This window comes from Vombatus ursinus, unplaced genomic scaffold (assembly GCF_900497805.2).
Source record: "Vombatus ursinus unplaced genomic scaffold, bare-nosed wombat genome assembly UNPS02014778.1, whole genome shotgun sequence".
Taxonomy (NCBI): domain Eukaryota; kingdom Metazoa; phylum Chordata; class Mammalia; order Diprotodontia; family Vombatidae; genus Vombatus; species Vombatus ursinus.
In genome coordinates this window covers 375,801-393,744 of record NW_020954556.1, presented here as the reverse complement: position 1 = coordinate 393,744, position 17,944 = coordinate 375,801, and the positions used below count along the sequence as shown (strand labels likewise).

At 37.2% G+C, this 17,944-nt stretch overlaps 1 protein-coding gene and 1 pseudogene across 1 annotated transcript in view; one reads left to right on the top strand and one right to left on the bottom strand.

Annotated features, from left to right (window-relative positions):
• Positions 1–17,944, top strand: part of XPO7 (exportin 7) — a 99,174-nt gene that overhangs the window by 4,496 nt on the left and 76,734 nt on the right. The window lies entirely within an intron of this gene.
• On the bottom strand, positions 7,674–8,057 carry LOC114045418 (annotated as a pseudogene).

Genomic DNA, 17,944 nt, shown 5'->3' with positions numbered 1-17,944 from the left:
TTAGTGTAAGATCAAGAACAACATCATTTGTTAGGCATCACCTAGAAACCAGTGTAGTAGGCAATGCAACTGTATGTATGTGTGACCTCTCATTTTCATTGACTTTTAAATATACTTGTGGTAATTCATTTGCAAAGTGTGTTGTTCTGTAATTTTAAATCTGGAGAAGAGGAACAATGCCGAGATGGAGGAGGAGCACTTTAGATGCATAAGATGTGTAAGCAACATCCTACATATTTCCTTACTACATTAGCATGACCAATTGGGTTTTGTAGCATTGCATTGTTAAGTGACCCCACTCCCATCCTTCCCATACCTCTATGTTTTCATTCCATTTTCATTTATTTGCATAGTTTATTCCAGGGGTGGGGAACGTGCATCCTCCAGGCCACAATAGATTTGTTCTGTAAAGTTTGAATTCTGTCAAAGAGCCTCACTTGAGGACCTAGAGGGCGACATGTGGTTTCCAGGCAGCAGGTTCCCCACTCCCGTTCAGTTATTTGCATTTAAAATTCTATTCATTTGTGATTAATTTTATAACTTCATAATCAAAATTTCATAAGTTTATATAGCTATATTTTCTGTATCTCCAGATCTTTCTTTGGGATTTGATGTTTTGCTTCAGAACTTCAGAAGCTGAGAACATTGTATTGCCCCAACAAAGGAGAAAAATGTATGTTTTCAGAAGTTGAACCATAAACATAAAAATCATTCTTTGAATTAACTTTATGGTTAATTAAATAGTAATTCCTCTCTGAAAACACACTGGTTAAAACTCTTAAAAGGGGACTGGGAGAAAGTTGATATTGGTAGTTTAGGGAACCAGGCATACTGGAAAAAATAACTACTTCTTTGGAAAGAGGGAGTTGCAGTTCATTTACCTTATAGCTGTGGTGAATTTAAAGGAAGGCTACAATTCCGTGGTTGTTTGCAAACTCTGATCTAATGGTCTTTTTGTGCGATCAGGTGACTTAAATTAAGTGGTTTGAAGTGTGTGGTAGCATAGTGGAAAGGATTTTGGAGTTAAACCGAGCAAATCTGCGGGAAAGTTTGAGTTGGGTTTGTAGCTGAAAGGTATATATAGATTAAGGCTTGAGGATTATGAAAAGAGGGGGAACAGGATTTTCTCAAAAGCTTTACGGTTTTCACCATTCACTTTTATAAGATTTTGAGTTCTAAATTTTTTCACATTCCCCAAGTCATTTTTAAAAATACTTGCCAGGTCCTTAAAATAAGTATAATATATCATCAGTTTATTTTAATAGTAAGAAAAGGGCCCTATTTTCCTTATATTGTATTGATTTTTTAAAAATTTCTGTGTATTTCTCCCAGTTTTCAAAAATTATGTCTTACGTTTGATTAGTACAGTTTTTTATTCATCTCTCAGTGACTCCTGACTTTTTTAGATTTATTTCTGCATTCCAAAAGGATGTTGTCTGATTTAGATATAAGATTTAGTTTGCTTTTTAAGAACCTCCAGCACTGTTTAACCAAAGGCCAGATAGATAGGTGGATCATATTTGCTATAGCTTTAGCTTCTTTTAAGAGTTAATGTTTTTACCTTCTCCTGTTCTTAGCTAATTTTTTAATAAGAATTTTGCATGAAATAGTTTCAGAAGTGGAATGAATATTGGATTCCACATGGGGTGGGGGGGTCCTAATGAGGGTTTTGTCACTCCTTTTTTACCATTGAACAGTTTTTGACTTCTTATTTGTAAAATGAGGGTATTGGACTTGAAGGGGTATGTATTAAGGTCCTTTCTAACTTTACATCTATGATCTTTACATCTTTTTTTTTTCTTCTCTGTCTGGCTTTTACTATTTGAAGCCCAAGCTTAATTTATGCTATCAGAAAAGCATAGAATCAGTGACTTCAAACATCCTTAAAAACCTTTATCAGACCCTGTCATCCTAAAGGTCCTCTCTCAAGTAAATGCGTCCTAAAACATGTGCTATGTGCCAGGCACTGCTAAGTACTGGGCATACAAAGAAGGGCAAAAGACAGCCCCCACTCTCAGGTAGCTTATAGTCTAATGGGAGAGACAACATGCAAACAATGATGTACAAATCAGCTATAGAAAGGTGGTGGTTAATCAAGCACTAAAATTAAGGGGGAATCAGGAAATTTGAGATTTGATGTTTTGCTTCCTAGAGAATAATATTATCAAACCCATATAGAAACTAAACTGTACTTAAGGATCCCTAAGGGCACATACTGACTTAGAAAACCACATATTGACAATTTCTGTGTTTTAAAATTTTTTATTTATTTTGTTAAACATTTCCCAATTACATTTTAATCTGGCTAAGGCCTACATTATTGAGAGGCCCTGTGCTTGATACCTTTGCTGTAGAAGGTGAGATTTTAGTTGGAAGTTGAAGGAAGCTAAGAAAAGTAGGAGGTAATAGGGAGAACGTAACATGCATGAGAGGACAGCCAGTGAAAGGGAGATGAGTGTCTTGTGAGGAATAGCAGGAAGGCCACCTGTCTATACTACTTCCCCTTCCTGTCCTCTCACAGACTCCTCAACCCTTTACAATCTGACTTCCAAATTCATTCAACTGAAACTGCTATCTTGCAAGTTAACAGTAATCTGATGGTCTTCTCAGTCTTCCTTCTTGACCTGTCTTCTGCACTTGACACTGTTGACAACTCATTTGTCCTGGATATACTCTCTCCTGTTTCTCTTGATCACTCCTTAGATTCTTTTGCTGGCTCATCAGCCACATCATACCTCCTAAATGTGGGTGTTCACCAAGGTTGTATTCTAGGCCCTCTTCTCTCTTTCCTCTCTCCTTCCCTCCTATCTCCTCTCCTCTTAGAGGTTTTAATTATCACCTCTATGTAGATGACTCGGAGATTTATATATCTAGCCCAGTCTCTTCCCTGAGCTCCAGTCCCATCACGACACCAATTGCATATTGGACTTTTCATATTGAATACCCAGGCAACATCTCAGACTCAGTGTAGCCAGAACCTAACTCATTATCTTCCCCTCCAAAACCTCCCTTCTTTCAGACTTCTCAGTTGCATCAAATGCTTCCTTCCAGTTTCCCAGGTTTGTAACCTGAACTCCTTGACTCCTCACCCCTGGGCTACTCACTTTCCCCTCACCCCAAAAATCCACTCATTTGTCAGATCTTGTCAGATTTCTGTCTTTACAACATCCTCTCATCTGACCCTTTCTCTCTATCCACAGTTACCACCTTAGTTTAGGTCCTCATTACTTATTCAGCAGCCTCCTAATTGGTCTCCCAGCTTCAAATCTATTCCCCACTCTGGTCCATCCTACAAACTGCTTTCTTTGCTGCCAAGGAAATTTTCCTGTAAGTGCAGATCTGACAACATGACTTCCTCACTCATTCAAATTCAATGGTTTTATCTAGACTCTTAAAACCCTACATGCCTAATCCCAACCTGTCTTTCCAGCCTCATTGGATGTTACCCTGCCTCCCGCACACTTGGATCCAGCCACACCTTATTCCTCACATAGGCTTTTGCATTGGCTGACTCCCTTACCTGAAATGCACACTCCTTCATTACCCCTGCCTCTTGGAATCCCAGTTTTGAAGACATAGCTCAAGCACCATCTTCTGCATGACTTTCCATAAAATCTCCCCTCCCTCAATTGCCCTCCTTGTATTTAATTACTTTGCATGTGTTTGTTTAAGTTTTGTTAATGCTGTGTATTTTTCTATATGTATTTGTCTTCCCATTAAAGTGTAAGCAATTATGTCGTTCTTTGTACTTGTATTCTTTTTTTTGTTTTGTTTTGCTAGGCAGGGTGGTTAAATGACTTGCCCAGGGTCACACGGCTAGTTGACTCCAAGGCCAGCGCTTTATCCATTGCACCACCTAGCTGCCCAGCTTCTTTTTTTTTTTAATTCAATTTGATTTTTGTTCCAAATTCTCTCTCTCCCCAGTGTATTAAGAAGGCAAGAAAAAACCCATTTACAAATTTGCATGATCATGCAAAACAGATTTCTGCATTAGCCATGTCAGTTTGTTTGGGGTTTTTTTTTGTTTTTGTTTTTTGGATTATTACTGGAAGAGGGAGGATGTGTTCAGGATTTTCTAGTTCATTTTGAGAGATGGTTTTAAGGAGTATTTTTCTAGGCTTCTAATTAGTGGACTAGAACCTATCTTAAATCAGGCTTCTAAAGGGAATCTGCCATCTTTGGTCACCCCAATCCAAGAACTTTAGGACAACTGAATCAGTACACATACATATTTATACAATTTTATGTCAGTGGAAGCAACTCTCTTTCAAAGTGAACACTCAAGTTTATCTCATTGACCAAAGAGGTAACTGGTGGTACAATGAATAGAGTGCTATGTCTGCAATTAGGAAGACCCAAGTTCCAATCCAGCCTCAAACACTTAAGTAGCTATATGACTCTGGGCAAAGCCACTTAACCTCCATTTGCCTAAGTTTCCTCGACTGTAAAATGAGGATAATAACAGCATCCACCTCCCCACAATTGTTGTGAAGATCAAATGAGATGATGTTTATAAAAAGCACTTTGCACAGTGCCTGGCACATAGTATGCTGTAAATAAGTGCATATTCTTTCCCCTCTCCCAGCCTGGGGAATGACTGCTTTGCTTTAATGAGAAGAGGCCTATAACCTTAACTGGTCCTGGCTCTACTCCTTCTAGATTTATGTGACTGGGTTAGCTCTGTTCTGGATCAGCCATCTATCAGTTGTGTTGACTTTGGGCAAATGATTTCACCTCAATGAACTTCAGTTTAATTAGCTGCAAAGGGAAATAATAATGACTACCTGCCTCATGGGGTTGTTGTGATAATCTCACTTTATAAAATATAAAGCATTGTGTAAATAAGAACCATTTTTATTGCCTGGAGACAGATTAGCCTTGAGAATTATTTGCTGTATTTGATCATGATAATCCAACCACAGCAGAGATTACTATCAACTTGATAATGAGGGTTTGGCAAATAAAGTCAACAAGATTGTTGGATCTTTTTCCTACCTTCAAAATCTTGGAATTAACCTTAAGCATCATCTATCCAATCTATGCTATAATTTTTCTGACAAACGATCATTCTGGCTCTGATTGGATTCCTCTGGTATAAGGAATCCATTATCTATTGTAGCAGCCCATTTCATGTTTGGATAATTATTAAGTTTTTTTTGAGCTTTAATCTTCCTGCCCTGAATCTTTCCTCCACATAGTAATAGTGGTCCTTGTTCTTCCACTATGGCCAAGCAGAATAAATATAACCCTTTTTCCATATGATTTCAAATATTTGATGGTAAAGAATAAATCTTCACTCCTCAATCTTCATATTCTTCTGCCTATATGTCCTCATTTCCTTTAACTACCCTTCATAGAACTTGATTTTGAATCCTCTCACTGTCATGAGTGCCCTTCTCACCCTAGGGATCTTATCCAGGTTATTACTGTTCTTAAAATTTCAGAATTGAAAATCTCAGACTCTGAATAGGGTAGAGAACAGGTGGAACTATAACCTCCTTCCAGCCTAAAATAAAATCAAATTACCTTTTTTTTAAAAAAAATTATAGTTCTGCTATAATGTATGTTTTGAAAGTACAAATTTGTTCCAATGCAACTGGTGTATCAGGGAACATTTTGAGTATAACTCAGATTTTGAATTTTCTTCTTTAATATTTCTTCCACAAGAACAAGAATGCGGAAAACTGCACTACTTCACAATAATTTAAAAGCTGCAACCTTTCCAACACCCACTTTTATAAGCAAACTTCAAGGACTTTTTTTAAGGTGAAGTGCCATATTTATTGTATGTCTTGTGATACAGCAGGAACTGTGAGCAGAGAAGGGTACCAGCCTCACTCCTACCCTTATCCCTTTGGACTTATGCCATGGCCTCAGGCCTCCAAGCCTTGAGTTTCTGAGGCCTGCTACTATTTAATGTAGAATTTATTTATTTCTAAACTATTTAACATGTATAAAACTGTTACCAATTTTTATTAGATTCTTTTCTTTATGTGTCACTGACAAAGTTTTTGAGCATTGTGCCCCAGCCCCATTTTTCTTACAGGCTGTGGTTTTTATTGTGCAGTTTTACTAACTTGGCACTTTTGGGGAATGCATATGTTGAGTTATAGCAGAACTGACTATAATTCTCTTTTTTCATATTATGCTTTACAGTTCACTAAAACTTTCATATAAAGTGTGTTCTAGCCTTTTCTCTCTCCCATTCCATTCTTGTGCAATAGATTTTCTTCTACCTGAAAGATTTTAAATTTACAGTGTTAAATTTCATCTCCTTAGACTCACACTATTGCTCTAGTCTGTTAGAATTTATTTTTGAATCCCAGTTGTTTTCCAATATACCCTTTCGGCTTCATGTTAACTGCAGATTCAATAAGAATGATTATGACTTCATTGAAGTTGTTGATAAAAATGTCTGAACAAGATAAGCCTACAGGCTATGTTTGGTAGTGTTCCACTAAAGATTTCTCTTTAGATTATTGTTTATTATTAATCACCACTCTTTGGGTTCTGTTATTAAACCAGTTCTCACTCTACAATTATCCCATCTTTATCTCTCCACATGGTACAATGGAAAGGGTTTGTAGTTTGAGGACTTGGGCAAGCCACTGAACCTCTCTGGATATGCTTTCTCATCTGTAAAGATTCATTCCAACTTTAAATCAATAATCCACAAAGATATCATCACTTTGTCAAATACCTTGTTGAAATCTGTATGTTATTATGGTTTTATATATCATAGGGCATTCCCCTACTCTATTCCTCCAGTAACATTGTCAGAAAAGAAAATGAGGTCAGCATGATATGATCTGTGAAACCATACGGTTTGTAGTGATCACTACTTCTCTGTCTTAAGTGCTCTCAAACTATCCTTTTAGCCATTCATTTTAGAATTTTACTAGGAATGATTATCAGGCTCACCCTGCATACAGTTTGAAGAATCTCTTTTGCCATTTAAAGAAATTGAGAAGTTTGCCCCTTAGCAGTCCTAATGCACCTGTTCATTTGCAACAATGTCTCAGAAATCACTAGTAACTGTTTAGTCATCACCGCTACAAATTATTTCAGAATCCTGAGTATATAGTTTGTCCAGTCCAAGTGAATTGAACTTATCAAGGGCAGGTTTCTTCTTATCTCCTTACTTACTTGGAGGTTTTAGCTACTTAACTATTTTCATTTAGTCCTCAGTCTGAAGACTTTTCTGTTTGGTAGAGAAAACAGATGCAAAATTAAAATTTAGTAACTACTTTTTTTTTGATCCTCCAGTATCATTGTTTCTTATTCCCTCTCCAAGAAAGCAGGTTTTTCATCCCTATTATTCCTCTCCTACTTCCCCACAGCCCACATAATTTTTGGTGGTGGTGGTGGTTTAAGACCTCTTTACTGTTAATATTTTTTAGCAATATTCCACTTGTTCTGGATTTCAGCTTTCCTGACACTATTCTTTTTTTTTTTTTTTTGCTAGGCAATATTAAGTGTTATGTGTCTGACGCCAGATTTGAACTCAGGTCCTCCTGAATCCAGTGCTGGTGCTCTATCCACTGGGCCACCTAGGTGCCCCTTCCTGACACTGTTCTTACAGTATTGTCACTGCTTTGTAATGGTACTCAGTTATGTACTCTTTTTTGGGGAGGGGTTCAAGTTTTATTGAAGATCATATATAAAACGAGGGTTTAATCCTTCTCCTTCCTCCTCTTCATCCTGGTTGATTGGAAGTACCGTAATTCATAACTCTCCTTGCTGTTGGCCACCACCCGCAGCCAATCCCGAAGATTGTTCATCTTTAAGTATTTCTTTGTCAGGTACTTCAAATACCTTTTAGAAAATGGCACCTCTGACATCATGGTTATCTTACTGTTCACTCAGTGGTTATAACTCTGCCGCCAAGGTTGCCAGCCTTTTCATTCACTTTGATTTGTTCTGGTAAAAACTGCTCAAAAGTAGCTGCATCCATAATCCCATCTTCCACAGGATGGGTACAATCCAGGGTAAATTTAAGGACTTGTTTCTTTTTTTTTTTTGCCACCCTTCATCACAGATTTCTTCACGGGTGCCATGGAGATCGCAGAGCCAGGACTCAGTTATATACCCTTAATTCAGTCTTTTGCATAGTTACTTTTTTTTTTAATTGTAAATAACTTATTATGAGCTTAAAGTAAAATGTAAACAAATTTACAACTATTTAAACTTTTAAAATAACTTCAACATACAAGTATCTACATTAATTTAATATCTGATCTTATTGATATGGAGACACCTTTTTTCGTATATATCAACCCCTTTTTTCTAATTTGCAAAATACATATTTAGAATTTCATTCTTGAAATCATTCCCATCTTTCTTGATTCTCTGAGTCTCAGGCCACAGAATCCTATCTTTTTATTCAGTCTCATCAAAATCTACTCTCTTAACATCTTGAGGACACATCAGATAATGATACCAGTAATTCCCTTTTTAATCTGTCACAGAGGCTTCTATCATTTTTACTTTACTGATTTGTCTTTCCTTACTGGTCAAAGGTTAGGTTCAGAATAACCATTCCCTTCATCTTTTCTTCTCTCTTGTGATAAAATTCTTAGCAGTGCACAATCAAGAATTTATCATGGTGAGCTTTGGTGGTATAGTGACAAGACTTGGCGGCAGAAGACTTGAATTGGAGTCGTGTCTCAGACACTAGCTTTGTGACCCAGAGAAAGTTGCTCGACCTCTTGAAACTGTTTCTCAGTTTTCTTATTTAAAAATGGGGATAATAATATCACCTTCCTCACAGAGTTGTTGTGAGTTAACATATATAAAGTATTTTACAAACCTTAACATGCCATATAAATGCTAGCTATTATTGTATTGTCTAGAGAAACTTCAGCAGATGTCTGTGTATTTGAAGTCCCCTATCAGAATGATATCTTGCCTCTGTGACAGCGTTGTGATCTATAGCAGACACTTCTTGTCCATTTCCTTCACTTGCTGTAACAGTTTTTAGTATGTTCCTGGCATGCTATGTATCTTTGATCTTTCTCCAAATGTTCTTCACCATGCTTAACCACAGATTAGAGGATTTCACCTTTTGAAGGTTTGCAAATTTGATCTCATAATAGTCTTGTGAAATAATTAAAGCAAATAGCCTTATTCCCCTTTGACAGATGAAGAAACTCACAAAGTGATTGTCTTAAGTTTATGTAGTTAATGTCAGAGTTGATTCTCAAATCCAGGGTAGTGTTCTTTTTTTTTTTTTTTTTTTTTTGTCTAGGCAATGGGGTTAAGTGACTTCCCCAGAGTCACACAGCTAGTGAGTGTTAGGTGTCTGAGGCCAGATTTGAACTCAGATCCTCCTGAATCCAGGGCCGGTGCTCTATCCACTCCACTGCCTAGCTGCCCCCTAATGTTCTTAAATAATAATATGTTGGGTCTTTCAGTTGTAATGATTAAAAAAATTTTTTTTCTAAGACTTGTCCCGTGGATTTTAGAACTGCTCCCCTACCCAACCCTACACCCCCCCCCATTTAATTTTTTGATTTGCCCTGCAGGAATAATATTCCAAATCAAAATAGCTAAAAGATTCAGTTTTCAAATTAAACTTAAAAGCCTTCGTGATGTAACAGGTTATTTTGTCACTCATGCCTTTGTTTGTAAGTATTTTTTAACTTGAAGATGTAATTTCATCAATATAGAAAACTTGGTTAGCAAACTACTTAACTTTTAATAAGCAGAGCCACAACTGTTCTGCCTATTATGATCTTAGAGAATTGCCTGAAACACGGAGAAAGTGCGTTATATGCCTGTTCAGTGTTCCACCACTCAACTATATCAAAGGCAGAACTTGAATTCTTATCTTCCTGCTCTGAAGTCAGCTCTCTATCCATTGCTGAATGCTATTATGTAGAATCCTATGGAGAAAGTTTTAGAATTGGAAAGAACCTCTAGTTCAAACCCCCCTCTTTTTTCCTTTAATTTAATATTTTATTTTTTCCAATTACATGTAAAAACAATTTTTTTTTTTTTTACAATTCTGAGTTCCAAATTTTCTTCCACCCTCCCTCCCACCCCTCTCACTCAGAAGACAAGCAATTTGATGAAAGTTCTACTTGTGCAGTCACACGAAGTGTATTTCCATATTGGTCATGTTGTAAAAGAAAACAGACCAAAAACCTAGAAAAATAAAATTAAAAAAAAAAAACTGTATGCTTTGATCTGCATTTAGATTCCATCAGTTCTTTGGAGGTGGATAGTGTTTTTTATTATAGGTTCTTGAGAATTGTCTTTGATTTATGTATTGCTGAGAATAGCTCAGTCATTTACAGTTAATCATTGTACAATATTGCTGTTACTGTTACATTGTTCTTCTCATTCTCACTTCATTTTGCATCAATTTGTGTGTCTCTCTCTTTTTTTGGCAATTGGGGTTAAGTGACTTGCCCAGGGTCAAACAGCTAGTAAGTGTCAAATGTTTGGTCTGAGTTCAGATTTGAACTCAGGTCCTCCTGACTTCAGGGCAGGTACTCTATCCACTGCACCACCTAGCTGTCCTGATTTGTGTAAGTCTTTCCAGGTTTTTCTGAAATCATCCTGCTTGTCCTTTCTTATAGCACAATAGTATTACATCACAATCATATACCATAACTTGTTCAGCTATTCCCCAATTGATGGGTATCCCCTCAACTTCTAATTCTTTGCCACCACAGAAAGCTGCTGTAAATATTTTTGTATGTATAGGTCCTTTTCCATTTTTTAAAATCTCTTAGCTGTATAGACATAGTAGTGATATTGCTGGGTCAAAGGTTTTATAGCAGTTTTATAGCGCTTTGGGCATAGTTTCAAATTGCTCCCAGAATGGTTGGATCAGGTCGGAACTCCACCAATGCAGCATTAATGTCCTAATTTTCCCACATCCCCTCTGGCATTTGTCATTTTCTTTTTTCTGCCATATTAGCCAATCTGGTAAGTGTGAAGTGGTACCTCAGAGTTACTAAACCCCTTATTTTAAAAATGAAGAAACTTGGTCCTAAAAAGGTGAAGTTCTTTGTCCACTGAGCTAATAAATAGACTTAAGGCCTGGTAATGTTTTTTGGGGTGTGGATGAGTAGGGGAAACTATACTTCTATTGCCTTCAGGAACAAATACAAAATGCCGTTTGGCATTCAGAATTCTTCATAACCTTACCTACACTCATAGCTTTCCAGTTTTCTTACACCTTTCTCCCAGATACTCTTCAATCTAGTTACATTGGCCTCCTGGCTGTTCCACAAATGAGATACTCCATCTTTAAGTTTAGCATTTCACTGGCTGTCCCCCAGGCTTGGAATGCCCTCCCTTCTTTACTCTGACTACTGACCTTACTGGCTTCCTTTAAATCCCTACTGGAAGCCTTCTCCAGCACCTCTTAATTCTAGTGCTTTCTACCCTTCATTTATTTCCTTCTTATCTTACAGCTTGTTTTATATGTATGTGTTTGCATGTTGTCTCCACCATTAGTTTGTAAGCTCCTTGAGGGCAAGGACTATCTTTCTGTCCACTTGCAGTATTTTTAGCTTGATATGATAGTTCTGAAATTTGACTATATTCCTTCGAGTTTTTATTTTGGGATCTCTTTGCTGAGGTGATCAGTGGATTCTTTCAATACCAGTTTTGCCCTCTGGTTCCAGGACATCAGGGCAGTTTTCCTTGATAATTTCTTGAAAGATGCTATTCAGGTCCTCTTTTTGATTATGACTTTCATGTAGTCCAGTCATTCTGATATTGTCCCTCCTGGATGTGTTTTCCAGGTCAGTTTTTTTTCCTGTGAGATATTTTACATTTTCTTCCATTTTTTCATTCTTTTGTATTTGTTTGATTTATTCATGATGTCTCATAAAGTCATTAGCTTCCACCTACTTGCCCAATTCTGACTTTTAATTGTTTTCCTCAATTAGTTTTTGTACTTTCTTTTCTGTTTGGCCAATTGTACTCTTTAAGGATTTGTTGTCTTCAGTGGATTTTTGTATCTCCTTTTCCATTTGGCCAATTCTGCTTTTTTAAGCAGTTTTCCAAGCTGTAGAGTCTTTTTCATAGCTCTCTTGTACCACTCTCACTTCATTTCCCAGTTTTTCTTCTCTCTCTCTTATATGATTTTTGAGCTCTTCCATAAGTTCTTTCTGGGCTTGAGACTCCCAGTTTTTTGTGGGGGGGGTTGCCCATACGTGTTATGACATTGTTGTCTTCTGAGTTTGTATGTTGGTCTTCCCTGTCACATTAATATCTTTTTATGGTCAGATTCTTTTTTGTTGTTGTTGTTTGTTTTGTTTTGTTTTTTTTCCCTTTTGTTTAAATTTGATATCTGCTCCCAGGGTGGAAGGGGCTCTGTCTCAGGCTTCTTATATCAGTGGCTCGAGGCCCATGGGGACCCTTATATCTGGTGCTCTGTTGAGAGAGTGGGGTGGGAGGTGGCTGGCGCTGCTGGAGGCTGTAGGGCTCTGGCACTTTAACCGGTGCTGAGCTGGGGATCCTCGTGGTGGTGTCTGGTGTGTGCTGAGGCCAGGTGGGGTTTTTTTGCATTTCTCCGGGGCTACACTGAAGCATGTGGAGGTCTGACCCCTTGGAGGATGCCTGTTTGCCCTGGGCTGCACTGAAGCACGTGGAGGTCTGGTACCACAAGACCCTGCCCTCTGGGGGGCTACACTGAAGTGCCTGATGGTTCTGGGAGCTGGAGTCTGCTGGTTCCCCTGGCCATGCTAAGGCACATGGAAGGGACCTGGGCATTTGCCTGCTCCACCACACTGGGGCTGGGGATCGCCTGCTGCTTTGCTAAGGTAAGGCTTGCTGCTGGCTTGCTGGTGTGCTTCCTGGCGTGCTCCCCTTTTACGGGAGTGAGATAGACCTATCTTGCTGATCCTCCAAGTCTCCCAGGCTAAAAGACTGCTCTACCACATCTTTCTTCTGGCTCCTCTGTCCCAGGATTTGTTTTGGAGCACTATTTTATGGTTGTTTGTAGGTGAATATGGGAAAGCTACAGGTATTTACTGCTTACTCCATCATCTTGGCTCCTTGAAGTCCTGTCTAGGGCCTATCCTTTGCCTTTTTTTGTATTTCCAGAATTTAGCATAATGCCTAGCACATAGGCACTTAATAAATATTGATTGATTGGTTGAAAGTTTTATTAAAGAGTAATCCTCCAAATTAATACATAGTCATCTTCCTCTATATTAGGGGCCCTTGGAAACTTCTTGATGAGGGAACTTGCTACCGATGCAAGTTGTCATCTTCTCCAAAACTTAGTCCAAGGGAATTTCCAGGAGCTCTAAGTTAAATGATTTGCCCAGTCTTACACAACCAGTATATGCCAAGGGTAAGACTTGTATCCAGGTCTTCCTGGATACAGGCTAGCATTAAAGCTAGCTCTCTCCATCTACTACTTCAAACTGCTTCTCTTTCAAGTTCTCTGATTTATAAGCTGGTTTGTTCTTTCTCTGGATGTGGATAGCGTTTTCCATCATACTGTCTTTTGGAATTGTCTTAGCTCTTAACTGAAATCTGCAAGACCTCAGTTCAAATATGACCTCAGAAACTTAATAGTTTTATGACGTTAGGCAAATCACTTAACCAGTGTTGGTCTCAGTTTCCTCAACTGTAAAATGGAGATAATTGTAACACCTACCTTGAAGACTTGTGAGGATCAAATGGTATAACTTATAAAAACACTTAGCACAGTGCTTGAAACATAGTAGGTGCCATATAAATGATTATTCCCTTCCTCCTGCTTTAGAATTCCAGAGAATCTGAAAACCAACTGGGGGTAGGGAAGGGATGTCATGGCTACTAAATCTTGGGTTGGTGAATGGAATTTATTTATATTTAATAGAGGTGCAGTATAGTATTAAGGAATCACTATAAGGCAGAATGCTTTACTCCTTTGATTTTGCTTTTATTTTTTGCCATGCTTAGAAACTTAGAAGCTTCTGGTTCAGTCTTCTAAAATAGTGCAGCATTTGGGGTTCTCTCCTGCTGGATACTCTGCTGAGTTTTCATGACATTACATTTTCTTGGTTCTCCTATTTGTCTTCTCCTTAGTCTCCTTTGATAGATCTTTATTTGTGTACCAAGTCTTTGTCCTGGGTCCTCTTCTCTTTTCTTTCTGTACCTTCTTACCTTAGTGACCTCCTCAGTTCCCATGAGTTGAGTTATTTTTCTCAATGCAGATAACACTCAAATCTAGATATCCATAAGTCTATTAAGCTCCAACTCGTTGTCACCAATTGATATTTCCATACGAATCTGCCCTAGGCATCTCAAACTGTACATGTACAAAATAGAAGTTCATTTCTTTCCCTAAAACCTTATCCCTCATCCTAACTTCCTTCTTTCTATTGGTGCTACTATCATCCTTCCTAATTTAGATTTGCAACCTCAGTCCCAATTTTAACCCTTCACTTTCTTTTACCTCTTGTATTCATTCAGTTGCCAAGTCCAAAATAGGTCTTGGATCTGGCCTCTTACCTCTACTTATATAGCTACCACTTTTTCAGGACTTTTCAACACTTTATGTCGTAATTGGTCTCCTTGCCTCAAATCTCTAATCTTTTCCATCCATTCCTTATACCGGGGTCTACAAACTGTGATCATAGGGCTAAGAATGTTTTGAAATACAATAAAACTTGATTTTAAAATGTAAAACCCATTCTTATTCACTGGCTTCACAAAAGCAGGTGGTGAATCAAATTTGGCCAACCCTTGTTCTTTTTTTTTGTTTTTGTTTTTTTGTTTGTTTTTGTTTTTTTAGTGAGGCAATCTGTGTTAAGTGACTTGCCCAAGGTCACACAGCTAGTACGTATCCAGTGTTTGGTCTGAAGCCAATTTGAACTCAGGTCCTCCTGACTTCAGGGCCGGTGCTCTATCCACTGCGCCACCTAGCTGCCCCTCAAACCTTGTTCTACACAGCTGCTAAATCAGTATCTCTAAAGCACAGGTCTGAATGTGCTCAAGAAGCTCTAGGTCTAGGATAAAAGCCTGTGTTTGGCTTATTAAATAAAGGAGGTGAGGGGGAGGATGACTTTAAAGTTAATAAAGCATTTTACATATTTTATTTCACTTGATCCTCTTGATAATCATGTCAGATAGGTGCTGTTACTATGCTCATTTTATCCATGAGGAAAATGAGGCACAAAGACCTTGAGTGACTTGCCCAAGATAATGCAGGGTAATAAATATCTGAGGCAAGATTAAACTCAGTAGTGCTCTATCCATTGTATTTTATTTACTAGCCAAACTGGCTTAGTTGTTCCTCATGCATCACATTCTATAGCCTATTTCTGTGCCTCTGCACAATGATCTCCTTGCCTGGAATTCACTCTTTGACCCCTTCATATATTGTTAGCTTCCTTTTGTCCTTCCCTGTGTTGTGGACTCCTTTAGGAGTCTAGCAAGCCTATGAACCCTTTCTCAGAATAATTTTTTAAATGTATAAAATAAAATACATGGGATTACAGAGGAAACCAATTATATTGAAATATAGTTATAAAAAATTTCAAGTTCACGTATCCTAGATTAAGAACCCTTACTTTTAAGCTTTGTTCAGATGTCATCTATAGGAAGTCTATCTTGAGTCGGTCAGTTGCTAGCATCCATACTCCCATTTGTATTTACTTTAAACATGTTTTGCATTATATGTATATGCTGTTCTACACTACCTACTATCTCCTACCCCCAAGAGAATTAAAGGCAAGGACTTGTGGTTTTTTTCTTTTATCTCCATCTCCTAGCACAGTAGCTGGCACATCCTAGCACTGAATAAGTAGCTCTCGAATTGAATCAAAGTGAAGAGAGAGACTTAGAGGTTTTTCTTTTGAATCTTTACAACACCAAAAAAAAAATGTTCTTTCTTTGGATCTTTATTTCACAGAATCACAGAAATAAGAATTGAAAGGACACCTAGAGATTATCTGGTCCAGTCCTCTCATTTTACAAATGAGAAAACTGAGACCCTGAGAAGTTAAATGATTTGACCAAGATCTTACAGCTAGTAACTAATGGCAGAACCCAGCCAACTCTCTTTGTTTCCAAATCTAGTGCTTATTTATAAAACATTCTATAGAATTATAAAATATTAGCGTTGGAGGGAACCAGTAGAGGTCACAATGTAATCCACTTTCCCACTGAATGAATCATTTGCTTAAAACAAGTATAGTGTATTTTATCTTTTTTTTATCTTGATAGATATCAAACAGTGATAATCATTGTCAGCTTTCTTTGAGTATTTCCAATGACATTATCCAATGTGTGGATAAAATAAGAATAGCATTTTTAAAATCAGTTATTGTTTACCAAATGTCACTTTGTTTAACCAGTAACTATTTGGGCTACTAATTTTTTTAATAATGACTGTTTTTGTGTTAAAATAATAGCTGTTAGAATAAAGGCTGTGTCTGGCTTTAGAAATAGGGCTCAGAAATGTAAAATTTCTAGAGAACTAGGTGAGAATAGTTAATCTGATGATACATTGCAGAAATTTCTCCCCTTTACTGGAAGATTTAAAAATTTTTTTTTACTAATTTTCCCTTACTATATTAGTTACTGTTCAGCTTAGCATTGCATGTTTGTAAGAAACTGAACTTTTCTGTTTCTGTCCTTATAGCATAAGAATTCTTTCTAAATTTTTCTTTCAACATTAGAAACAAATCTTCAAAATCCTATTTTATAAATTAGCAATATGCATAAGATTCAAAGTTATGATTGGACACATTTTAATTAAAACAACTAATGACTGCCTATATAGATGCCATAGTAAGACTAAAGCATTTTTTCTGGGCCTCCATATCATCTTAAAGTGAGGGAGACAAAGATTATAAGTTTCCTTCCATCTTTAAAATTATGTGATTTGGGTTTAAAGCATGTGCATAGTTGTAGGTTCAGATTCTGTGAACAACAGAAATTTTGTTTCAAAAATCTGTTTTCTGAATGAATTTTACCAGTTAGGTATACTTAATTAAAACATATATACAAGTCATTTCTAATTCAGAATTCCTAGTGCCTTTTCTTTTAAAAAAAATTTTTTTAAATGTTTTTGATATTTTCTATTTCTTATTATCACCATAATATTCCATGAATCTCCTCTCCTCCATCTCTCAGAGCCAACCCATATAACAAATAGTATTTTTTTAGAGAGGAAAAGAAGTCTGCACAGCTAAAAGATACATTGAAAAAGTTCAAGAACATATTCAATGTGTAACACCTGTGGACCTCCTACCTCCACATAGGCTTAGGGTTGACGCTCTCTTCTCGTATCTCTTCATTTAAGTCCTGATCTTTATAGTTTTGTTACATTTACTTTTGATTTTTTTGCTGTGTCCTTTCCACTTCCATTGTTATAATTTCTATGTATATTGTTTTCTTGCCTTTTTTCTTGCCTCTGCTTACTTTACTCTGCATCAGTCAGTATAGATCTTACCATGCTTACATGTATTCATCACACATCATTCATACATACAGTAGTATTCCGTTCCATTGATGTACCACAGCTTAGCCATTCCACAGTTGATGGGTGTCTACCTTTTTTCCAATTCTTAGCTATTAGAAAAGTGCTGCTATGAAATAGTACATGGGGAATTTGCTTATGGATAGCTTCTTTGGGATATAAACCCAGGATTAGAATTTATGGTTCAGAGGCTGTGGATGTTTTTGTCATCCAAATTGCTTTCCAAAATGGTTGTACCACTTCACTGCACCACCAACAGTATATTAGTGTGGCTATCTTTCCACAGACCCTCCAGCATTAACTATTGCCTTTTTTTTTTCTTTTTGGTCATTTTTGCCAATTTTCAGGGTGTGATGTGAAACCTCAGAGTTGTTTTGATTTGCATTTCTCTTTAGTGACTTAGAGCATTTTTCCATGTGGTTGTGAATAGTTTGCAATTCATATTTTGAGAACTCTTTGTTCTTATCCTTTGCTTTCCTATTGGAGAATGTTTGTTAGTCTTAA